At 37.7% G+C, this 10,273-nt stretch overlaps 1 protein-coding gene across 1 annotated transcript in view; it reads right to left on the bottom strand.

Moving 5' to 3' along the window:
• CDH8 (cadherin 8, type 2) overlaps positions 1–10,273 on the bottom strand; it is a 451,012-nt gene that overhangs the window by 4,557 nt on the left and 436,182 nt on the right. The gene's annotated exons all lie outside the window — the stretch shown is intronic.

Genomic DNA, 10,273 nt, shown 5'->3' with positions numbered 1-10,273 from the left:
AAATTTTTTTTCATTGCCATATTCTTAAGACATATTTGGAAATATTTCTATTAAAAGGTGACATATAGAAATCTATGTGACATATAGAAGGCAATTTTCTCATTCTTATGGGAACCTATAAAAAAATCGGTTATCCCCAACAATATTAACTAATGTTAATATTTCTTAATTAACTAAGTAAGATACAACTCTAGTCTCATATAACCGCCACATGGAAGGGATATTCTATGCACACTATATTCTAAAGACACTAGAAAAAGAAAACTAAAAACAGTTACAAAGTCTAAAATGAGAAGTTATAGTAGTGGATCCTCCATTTTGCACCTAGAAATTAATTCTATATTGGTTAATTGGAAGAATACCTAAGAACACTTGAGCAATAGTTAAGCTCAGAGACTTCAGTTGGAAAAAAGAAATTAGTGAAGACATATTATGCATGTGATCACTCCTGGATAAATGTGTTTTCTCTCATCAACTTCTCATACACTTCAATGGCATTATATATAGTAATGAATTATCTACCATTTTGATGAATAAAAGACTAGAGATAACCCCCATCCCATAATTTAGGCCTCCTGGCAGGAACGGCCAGTCTTCGGAAAAGACATCCGATTGGGGAAGACGGAGGATCAGACAACCAGAAGAAGAACATCCACAAGATAGACTGACGTGGTGAAAAGGACGATGGGTTCGGTCATGCCAGAGATCCCGAGGACGGCACGGGACAGGGCAGGGTTCCCATCTGCTGTCCACCCGGTTGATATGAACTGGAGCCAACGCTACGGCTCATAACATCAGCAACGTAGCTATTTAAAATGGGAATACTTTCTCTCATACTGACCTATCATGCTAATCAGAAGTAAACCAATAATATTTTGGCCAGATTTTCAGCCTAAATGCGATTCGATTACTTTCATTGAGATTTTTCTGGCAAGTTCTGGCAAGTTTGCTGACTCTTAAATAACTGACCCCCCTGATGAGTTCACATTGGCCAGCTGCTCCGTGGAGAAGGACTGGCAATCTCCTCCCATGTGACTAGCCGTCTCTGAAAACCTGTTGGAGTTTCGAGTTATGAGTCAGGTCTGACTCGATCATACACAACAACATCTGGTGAGTTTCAAACCAGGAATTCCTAACCATTGTTATCCATTCTCTGATTGTTAGGCATAACTACTGGTCTGAAGAAAAATCAAGTACATGGGAAATATTACATTCAATTGCTTTGGAGAGTAAAAAAATCAAATAAACACAAAACAAAACCACTCTGGGATTTAAAAAAGTGATAGAAATTTCTCAAAACAAGAATATGCATTACGTTTATTTTTTCTTTGTTTAAGCAGAACTTCCAATAATAAAACAGAAAATAGAAATCTGATTGTTAACAATATTTTTAACTTAACTACGGTTGTGCCTCATTATATAGTAGTTTGAAGACAGAAAATATGTTTCTAATGATGTTAAGTGGTGATATACCAAATGATGCAGTAATCTTCATTTCCATAACAGAGAAGGGAATATAAATAGGCTGAAATCAGAAAAAAATTTCCCCTAAAATCAGATATAGATTTTATATCTGTTATATTTAGAGAAAGTGTGTGATATATGTGAGCATGGTTAATTAGTAAAAGGAACATTTGTGGATTATTTCCTATACTATCGTTGGAAACAAAAGCTGAAAATTGTTATTCAAGATGTAATTAATAAAATGACAATGAGGTTTTGTCTTCCTGTAGTTGACGTTATTTATGAGAAACTCTTTTCGTAGTCTCTCTCTTTAAAACAGTCTATGAGGCTAATTTAGAAACTGCAAGAATATTACATGCTTCTCTCTTTTGCCATTTAGAAAAATGTTGGTTAGTCTCCCATGGAATTCATGTTTTAGCGCTTCAGGCATTAATGTATCATTCCTCTTTATACACAGAGAAAAACTCTTGACTGGCCAAAGAAAGGGTAGGAGTCACTTGTGCTGTTTTCCCACCCCCTGGCAAAGGTAATTCCTGGCTTTTGTGAAGTCTTCTATTTAAAAATCATTTCCTTGATGGTTTTAAAGTAGATGCTTGCAAGTTTAGTGTTATGATGGTGATGCATGCCTGTAATGCGAAACTTCGATAACATGCTCCAATTAAGAAAAAGATTCCGTTACATCTTAAAATATAATCTCACGATCTGTAATTGTGCAATTGAGGTCTGATTTCAAGAAAGATGAATATAGAAAATTAAATTACTTCTGGGTATGTATTTTGGAAGCAGGAGTGGCATTCACTTCCTAAACAATATGCCTCTGGAAACTCTAGGAACTTTGATAAATGTTGAGAGTTGTAGAGGGGCTTCAGGCCTTTTGTTCATAGGGTCGCTATGAGTCGTGCTTGACTCGAAGGCAATCAACAAAAACTATGGCTATTTATATGTCATTTTCTGTAATTTCCAAATCCTCTTAAGTTCCAGTTTAGCTTAGAAAGCCCAATGCTAAGTTTGTGTAAAACAACAATACAAAACTATTTTTTAAAATCAGATAAATGTTTTAGTCTGTTTTGATGTTCATTCTACTTTATAACTGTGTTATGACCAACAAATTAAGCAAGACTTAAAAGAGCTTTAAAGAGCTGTGGAATGAAGCTCAGTTTTAAGCAAGAAATCACTGCCAACATGTAGTTGATAAGTGCCAATGAATTGATTAAGGACTCAGAGCAACCCTATGAACAACAGATCAGAACCTTGTCGTACTCTGAACCATCCTCACAGTCTCTCTCTCTCTCTCTCTCACACACACACACACACACACGCGCACACACACACACAGAGGGAACTCTGGGGGCCTAGAGATAAGGAGCTTCCCTGTCAACCCAAAGACATATGGTTTGAATTCACCAGATCTTCCACAGAACAAGGATGGACGATCTCCTAATTTTCTGCCCTGTGATCAACAACATCTGAAAATTTGCTGGAGGGTTAGGTATGACTGAACAACAGCATATAACAACTATATATATACATACAAATATATATGAACTTTTAGGAACACTCAGTACCTCCTTTAGAAGTTAGAACTCTCCTTTTCTTCCCATCATGACTTAAACTAGCGCTTCATGGTCTAGCCTCTGCCTTGTTCTCTGTCCTACTATTCTTCTCTAGAAATACCTTGACCTTTTTTGAGTCAATCATCTTCTCTGCTCAATGATTTCACATTTGCTCAATATTATGTTTATCCTTCTTTAACTCTTGTTTACCTGCTTAACATTTATATATTCTGTATGTTTATATACAAATGTCACATCTTTGTGGATACTTTATGTCCCTAGTACCCTTTCATATCTCCAATCAAATTAGCTCTATTTTCTGTAACCACCTTTATGTTTTCATCAACACACAGAACAATGATTCAGTAATGAGGATCTGAAAGACATCAGGGTTGCAGAAGCAAAAGAAGAAACTTTGCAATAACAAATAAACAACTTAGGTTGTATAATTAGTGCTCAGCAAATATTTGCTGAATATATTAATGACTAAGTAATCTTAAACCATGTTTTGTAGAGCTCATATTCCTTTTTATTTATGTTATTTTGTCATGGGGATTAAGAGGGGTATATCAGAAACATTTTAATTTCAGGGTTATTGGAAATGGACATAACCTAGAGTAATTTACAAATACGTAAAGAAAAGCCAATGACATGTTTCATAGTATGCAACATGATGAATAAATTGAAGATGCTTGGATTAAAATAGAGAAGGCTCAAAAGGGAACTAAATTTGTCCCAGATCAAGGAAAGACCATCATGTGTCAAGGAAATGTCCAATATTCTCTATACTGAACTGAAATTGGATGCCATACTTCCACATTCATATGGAGACAGACTGAATGAGCATCACCTTTGACTAGTCTAGACCAAAATCTTTTTCTAACCATTGATATTGGTTATTTGAATCACTTAGTGTTGGAAATCAAAGGCCTTGCCTCATACAGCGGTGATAACCCTGAAAGGAAGCATTAGTTTGGCAAATAAGGCAGGCAGCACTGTAATCATGAATCAATTTTACATGTATCCCTTATGCAAATTGAAAACATAGCTAAAGAGACAGACTGTTCGTACCCAAATAACTCTTCAGCTTTTTTGGGTGTGTGATTTATTCAACAGAACTTAATTTCCCCCCTCTCTCTTTTCTTCCTGTCATTCACTTTTCTGTGTATATTTTTGAAAACAATTATAGCTATTATGATGGGAAAGTCTGCGGTTAGGGACCTCTCTAAAGTACTCAAGAGCAACGGTGTCTCTCTGGAGAGTAAGGTGTGCCTGATACAGGCCATGGTCTTTGCAATCACTTCTTATGCATCAGAGAGTTGGACAATGACTAGGGAGGATAGAAGGAGAATTGACGCCTTTGAGCTGTGGTGTTGGAGAAGAGTATTGAATGTACCATGGACTGCCAAGAAAACAAACAGATTCATCCTAGAGAGGGTTAAACCAGGCTGCTCCTTGGAGGCAAGGATTCTGGGGCTTCGTCTGACATACTTTGGACATGTTGTAAGGAGAGACAGGTCCTTGGAGAGGGACACCATGCTGGGTAGAGTGGAGGGACAGCGCAGGAGGGGAAGACCCTCTATGAGGTGGATTGATTCAGTGACTGGGGTAATCGGGATGGGTGTGTCAGAGGCAGTGCGATTTGCACAGGATAGAGCAGGGTTTAGGGCTGTTGTACATAGGGTCACTATGAGTCGCAAACAACTCGACGGCACATAGCAACAACAACAACAACATATCAAATGCTGTTCCCATGATCCATTATTTTCAAATCAAATAGAGAAGAATTGTAATTTTCTGTTTGGCTCAGTGGAGTTTATCTGTTGTCCTGATACAGACCTATGCCTTGATCTCAGTCTTTCTATTTGGATTCTTTGTAGATATTGCAAGAATAGGGAGATAGAGTTAATGAAGACACTGGCCAGACACATATTTATAACAAAATAAATAACGAGAAGAACAGCAAATGGTTTTCTGGAAGTGTCTCTCAACATTTGACTTGCAAATTTAATTCAAATTTTCTTAGTTAAGCCAAATGGAGTAAAAAGGCCAGAGGGTCCAGGAAAAGAGAAGACAACACTCTGTTTAGCAGGCATGGAGAAGATATTTCATTTAAGTTCTTATCTTTGTGCTGTGTCTTTTGTTTGTTTATAGAGAACTGACAATTTAATAAGATATCAAATCTGAATTTAATATATTTAATGAGCGTGCGTGTATGACTATGAAGAAATGACTATGAGATCCTTCTTTTGTATTTTTTCACTCTAAACATTCAGTATGGTTGGAAATAATAAAGTCCTTATGAATCTGGAAAAAAGTAAGAGTCTGTGAAGCCAGGTTTCTCCAGCATCACTGTAAATAACTTCCTACCAACACTGTTAAGTCTGATTCAGATTGCAGAGAGGGCACCGTCAGCGTGCTCTTTGGAGGCAAGGATGATCAGGCTTTGCCTCACATACTTCGAGCATGCTTCTAGGAGGGGCTGTTCCATGGAGAGGGACACGATGCTCAGAAACACTGAGGGTCAGCGAAGGAGAGGAAGACGTTCAATCAGGGGCCTTGACACGGTGACTTTCACAATAGGCTCTACTGTGTCAGGAAGGTTGAGGATGGCATAGGCTTGGACAGCACTCAGATCTGTTGTTCATAGGATCTCTACAGGTTGGACTTACAAGTCTGACACAAGTAACAGCATATCCTGAACTTTCTAGTCAGATCATTAATTTGTTTGAAAACTGTCCATCCGACGCCAATAATATCAATGCACATCTGAACGTTAGTTCATTACTGAATCCAATATTTAATAATAATAATAATAAACTATAACAAAAGAGCCCCTGTTTCTTGTGATCTTGTTAATTCCTACTTAGAGGGACACGACAGGACAGAGTAGAATTCTTGTTGTTGTTGTTGTGTGCCATCAAGTCAGAACCAGCTCAATCATCGAGTCAGAACCAGATCCTCAAGTGGGTTTTCAGAGGCAGTAAATCGTACAGGAAGAGATTTCCCATCCTTCTCCCATGGATTTAAACCACATGCCTTTGCAGGGCAGCTTCTTGTCACTAGGCCACCAGAGTTCATACTGCTGACAGGGTCAATATGACTCTGAATCTTTACATAAGCAGATCATATCTTCATCCCACAGAATGGTTGGTGGGTTGGAACTATATTGAGCACCTTTCCTTTTTATTAGCAGCTGAAAGTTTAACATCAGTGCCATCAGGGCTCCTTAAAACACATCTAACGGTTAAATATTGACTTAGGTTTATGTGGCTGTTGTTGTGTGTGGTTGAAACTACCCATCTTTCTTTCACAGAGCAGGTGGTGGATTTGAACTGGGTGTCCTTCATTGGGCAACACAGCTCTTTACCACTAGGCCTCTTCAAAGACCACAACTTTCAATACGGGCTACATTTCAACATCAAGAAAACAAACATCCTCGTCAGTGGACCAAAAGTAGGCAACATCAAGACAAGTGGAAAAAAGACTGAAGTTGTCCACAATTTCGTTTCACTTGGATCCACAGTCAACACCCATGGTAGCAGCAGACAAAATTCCAAAGACATGTTACATTGGGAAAATCTGCTGTCAAGGATTTTTTTCAAAGTGCCAAAAAGTAAGGATGCCAATTTAAAGACTAAGGTGCACCTGACTCATGCCATGGCATTTTCAGTTGTTCCCTATGCATCTGAGAGTTGGACAATAAAAAGGATGCCAGAAGAAGAATCGATGCCTTTAAATTGGGGTGTTGGTGAAGAGTAGTGAATATCCCATGTTGTTGTTGTTAAGTGCCACTGAGTTGCAGGTGACTCATAGCAACCCTGTGAAGGAGAGTCCTCAACACTTGTGTGTCTCTCATCTCTCTAGGTTCATAGGGTTTCCGGAGGCAAGCTATTACGGAAGTGGATGCCACTCCTCCTTCCAAGAATATCCCACAGATTGCCAAAATAATAAATATGTCTTGAAGGAAGTACAACCAGAGTGCTCCTTAAAGGCAAGGACAGTGACACATTGATTTGCTTACTTTGGGCATATTTTTACAAGGAAAATACTGAGAGAGATACCATGTTGGGAAAGTTAGAGAGTCATCAAAAGAGAGGTACGTTCTCAGTGGGATGAATTGACACAGTAACTATCACAATGGACTTGAGCAGGACTAACATCGTGAGTACGGCACAGAATAAGGCAAGACCAGATATGCTGCTCATAGAGTCACTATGAGTCATAACTAACTTGATGGGACCTATCAATATTAACAAGTTTAGATATGATTTATGAGAAAAGGCAAGGAGTTCTTCCCTGATTATTCTTATACATGGAGAATTGGAGTTTTGGAAGATAAATGGACTTTCTGAAGAACCTTTTATCACAACCACATTAACTCAATTCACACAGAAAAACAAGGAATAATGATCTCTTAAGATAGTTTTATCTTAAAGTGAAGGGATAAAAGCTAAACCATGAAGTTTATAAAAACAATGTCAAGAGACATTGCCAAACTCTATTCCCATGTTTGTTATGAAGAAACTAGGTCTGCTTCAGGGTTGTATCTTTTCTCCATGCCTATTCAATTTGTATGCTGAGCAAATTATTTGATAAACTGGAGTCTCTGAAAAAAGAATGTGGCATCAAGATTGAAGACTCATCAATAAACTTCAGTATGTGAATAACACATTATTGCTTCTTAAAATTGAGAAAGACTTGACGTACTTGCTTCAGAAGATCAAGTGCCGCAGCCTGAAGGATATGGATTGCATCTCAACATCAATAAAATAAAAATTCTCACCAATGGAATGATATGTAGATTCATGATAGATGGAGAAAAGATGTCAACGACTTCATCTTAAGTGTATATACAATTAATACATTTGGTGTTGGCAGTCAGGAGATCAGGAGACATACTATACTGGGGAAGTCTGCGGTCAAGAACCTTGTCAAATTATTGAGGAGCAATGATGAGAGTTTGAGGGATAAGGTATACCCCCGATTCAGGCCATACTCTTTTCAGTCACTTGCTATGCATTTGAGAACTGGACAATGAATAATGATGTCAGAAGAATTGATGCCTCTGAGCTGTAGTGTCTGAACAGTTGTTGAATATCCCGTGGATTGAAAAAAACAACAAACATGTCTTGAAGAAGGTGCAGCCAGAGTGCTCCTTGGGGGCAAGGATTGTGAAGCCTTTGTCTTATATCCTTTGGGAATGTTGCTAAGAGAGGTTATTCATTGGAGAGGGACATCATGCTTGGAAAGGTGGAGAGATGGAAAAAGAGATGAACACCCTCAACCAGGTGGATTGACACACCAGTGGCCACAGGATAGGACAGAAGTCAGATAATGATGTTCATAGGGAGGTTATGAGTCAAACTCGAATCGATAGCACCAAACAACAAAACATGACCACAAGGAGCTCTGTTCATCTAGTGGTAAGAAGCTGCACTGCAATCACAAAGGTACACCATTTGAATCTGTTAGCTGCTCCGTGGAGAAGGATTAGCTATCTTCACCCATGAAATTGACTGCCTGTAAAAGTCCACTAGATTGTCAGCTATGAGTCAGTTCTGACTTGACAGTACGGAACAGTGACCATGGCTGAGTAAGAGTATAATTCTTTAGAGAGAACAAAAGATAGCCAGTAGAACATACTATAGGTCAAAATCTCACTAGACATGGCTTGGCATAGCACAACATGTGAACATTTCAAGGAAAAACTGACCCATGTTTGGTGCCAGGGAGGGTTTCAGATATCAGAGAATCCATGCTTCATTCACAATTGCTGCTATATTTGTGTCTACTGTTGTAGGCACAATGTCATTACACCCCTTTGAAGGATTTCTCTTACTTGTTAACTTTCTACTTCATCAAGCATGAGGTCTTTCTCCAGGGATGAATCTCTCCTGATAGCGCGTACAAAGTACATATGACTGAATCTCAGTATCTGGCTTCTAATGAATGTTAGGGTTATGCTTTTTTCAAGACAGATGGCATTTGTTCTTCTGATAATCTGTAGTATGTTTAGTATTCTTCACTAACATCCCAATTCAAAAGCATCAATTACTCTTTGATATTTCCTATCTTTTGCCCAACTTTCACATGCATGTGAGGCAGTTGAAAATACACTGCCTTTAAATAACTTTATTTCCTTGAAGATTTCATATTTGCATGGACATAAAACAAAGAATGCCTCAATAAGCAAGTTCCCCAAATTGGGACAAATGTATTCACCTTGCCATCAACCATGCCTTCAATTTAACTTCTTTCAAGTCCATAGCTACATATTCAGTTCTGTTATTCAGTATCTGCTAACATTACTGACAGAGGAGATAAATCACTGTGAGATGAAAGACTTCCTTGACATATGGTTCACCAGCATGTTGTATTATAATGAAACACAGCTTTCTCTCTCACTTCTCTCTCTCCGCCTTTGCTACAGGGTGGAGTTTCACTCATAGCTGGCCTGCCAGTGAGTTTCCAATACTATATAATGTATGAAAGGAGACTGTCTGTATTTTCTCTATGGAATGACTGGTGGATTTGAACTGACAGAGAAGCGTGGTCTTTGGGTAGTTGTGCAACAGGTCTAATATTACCATCCAACAAACTTACATATCTAGGTACAAGTCTTAATATATAACAAAGGCAAGAGGACACAAAGCAGTTATGTGGATAAAATTATTATTCAAGCAATGGCCACATTATCATTCCTCCCAGGTTGCAAAGAAAGGCACATGTTTATGAATCGTAAAAATCCGTATTCAGGTGAGTATTGAAAACAGCACTATTTTGATCATATAAAAAATACCTTTATGTTAAAGGTCAAAATATTTGCTTTACCTCAAATTCACTTTACTTCAAAATTTACTTTAAATTCACTCAAATTCACATCAATAGGTTAAAATAAAGGTGGGGAAAATAAAAGTATAATTATTGAGAAATAAAAATACCCCTATGTAGATCACTCTTATGATTGAAACAGAAATCAAATTCATTCAAACTCTTTTTATTGAAAATGTAATTTGATAAATTCTCCATTGTTATAAACTGAAGAAGAATCTGAATACATTTTGAAGCCATGCTTGATTTAATTTTAATACTTTTCTTTTAAAATAAAAGGGTAAATTTGGAATGACTTTTAAAAAATATTCTCAAAATGATACTTGATTTTCCAAGCTGGCTATCTCCAGGTAGCAATGGCTGTGAAGTCTATGAGGGTACTGTCCAGTGATAAAAGTATGATGATAATCAAAATTCCACAT

This window comes from Elephantulus edwardii, unplaced genomic scaffold (genome assembly GCF_000299155.1).
Source record: "Elephantulus edwardii isolate Elephantulus edwardi_28Jun2011 unplaced genomic scaffold, EleEdw1.0 scaffold00001, whole genome shotgun sequence".
Taxonomy (NCBI): Eukaryota; Metazoa; Chordata; class Mammalia; order Macroscelidea; family Macroscelididae; genus Elephantulus; species Elephantulus edwardii.
Note: the sequence above shows the minus strand (reverse complement) of the source record. Positions and strands in the feature narration are given on the sequence as shown.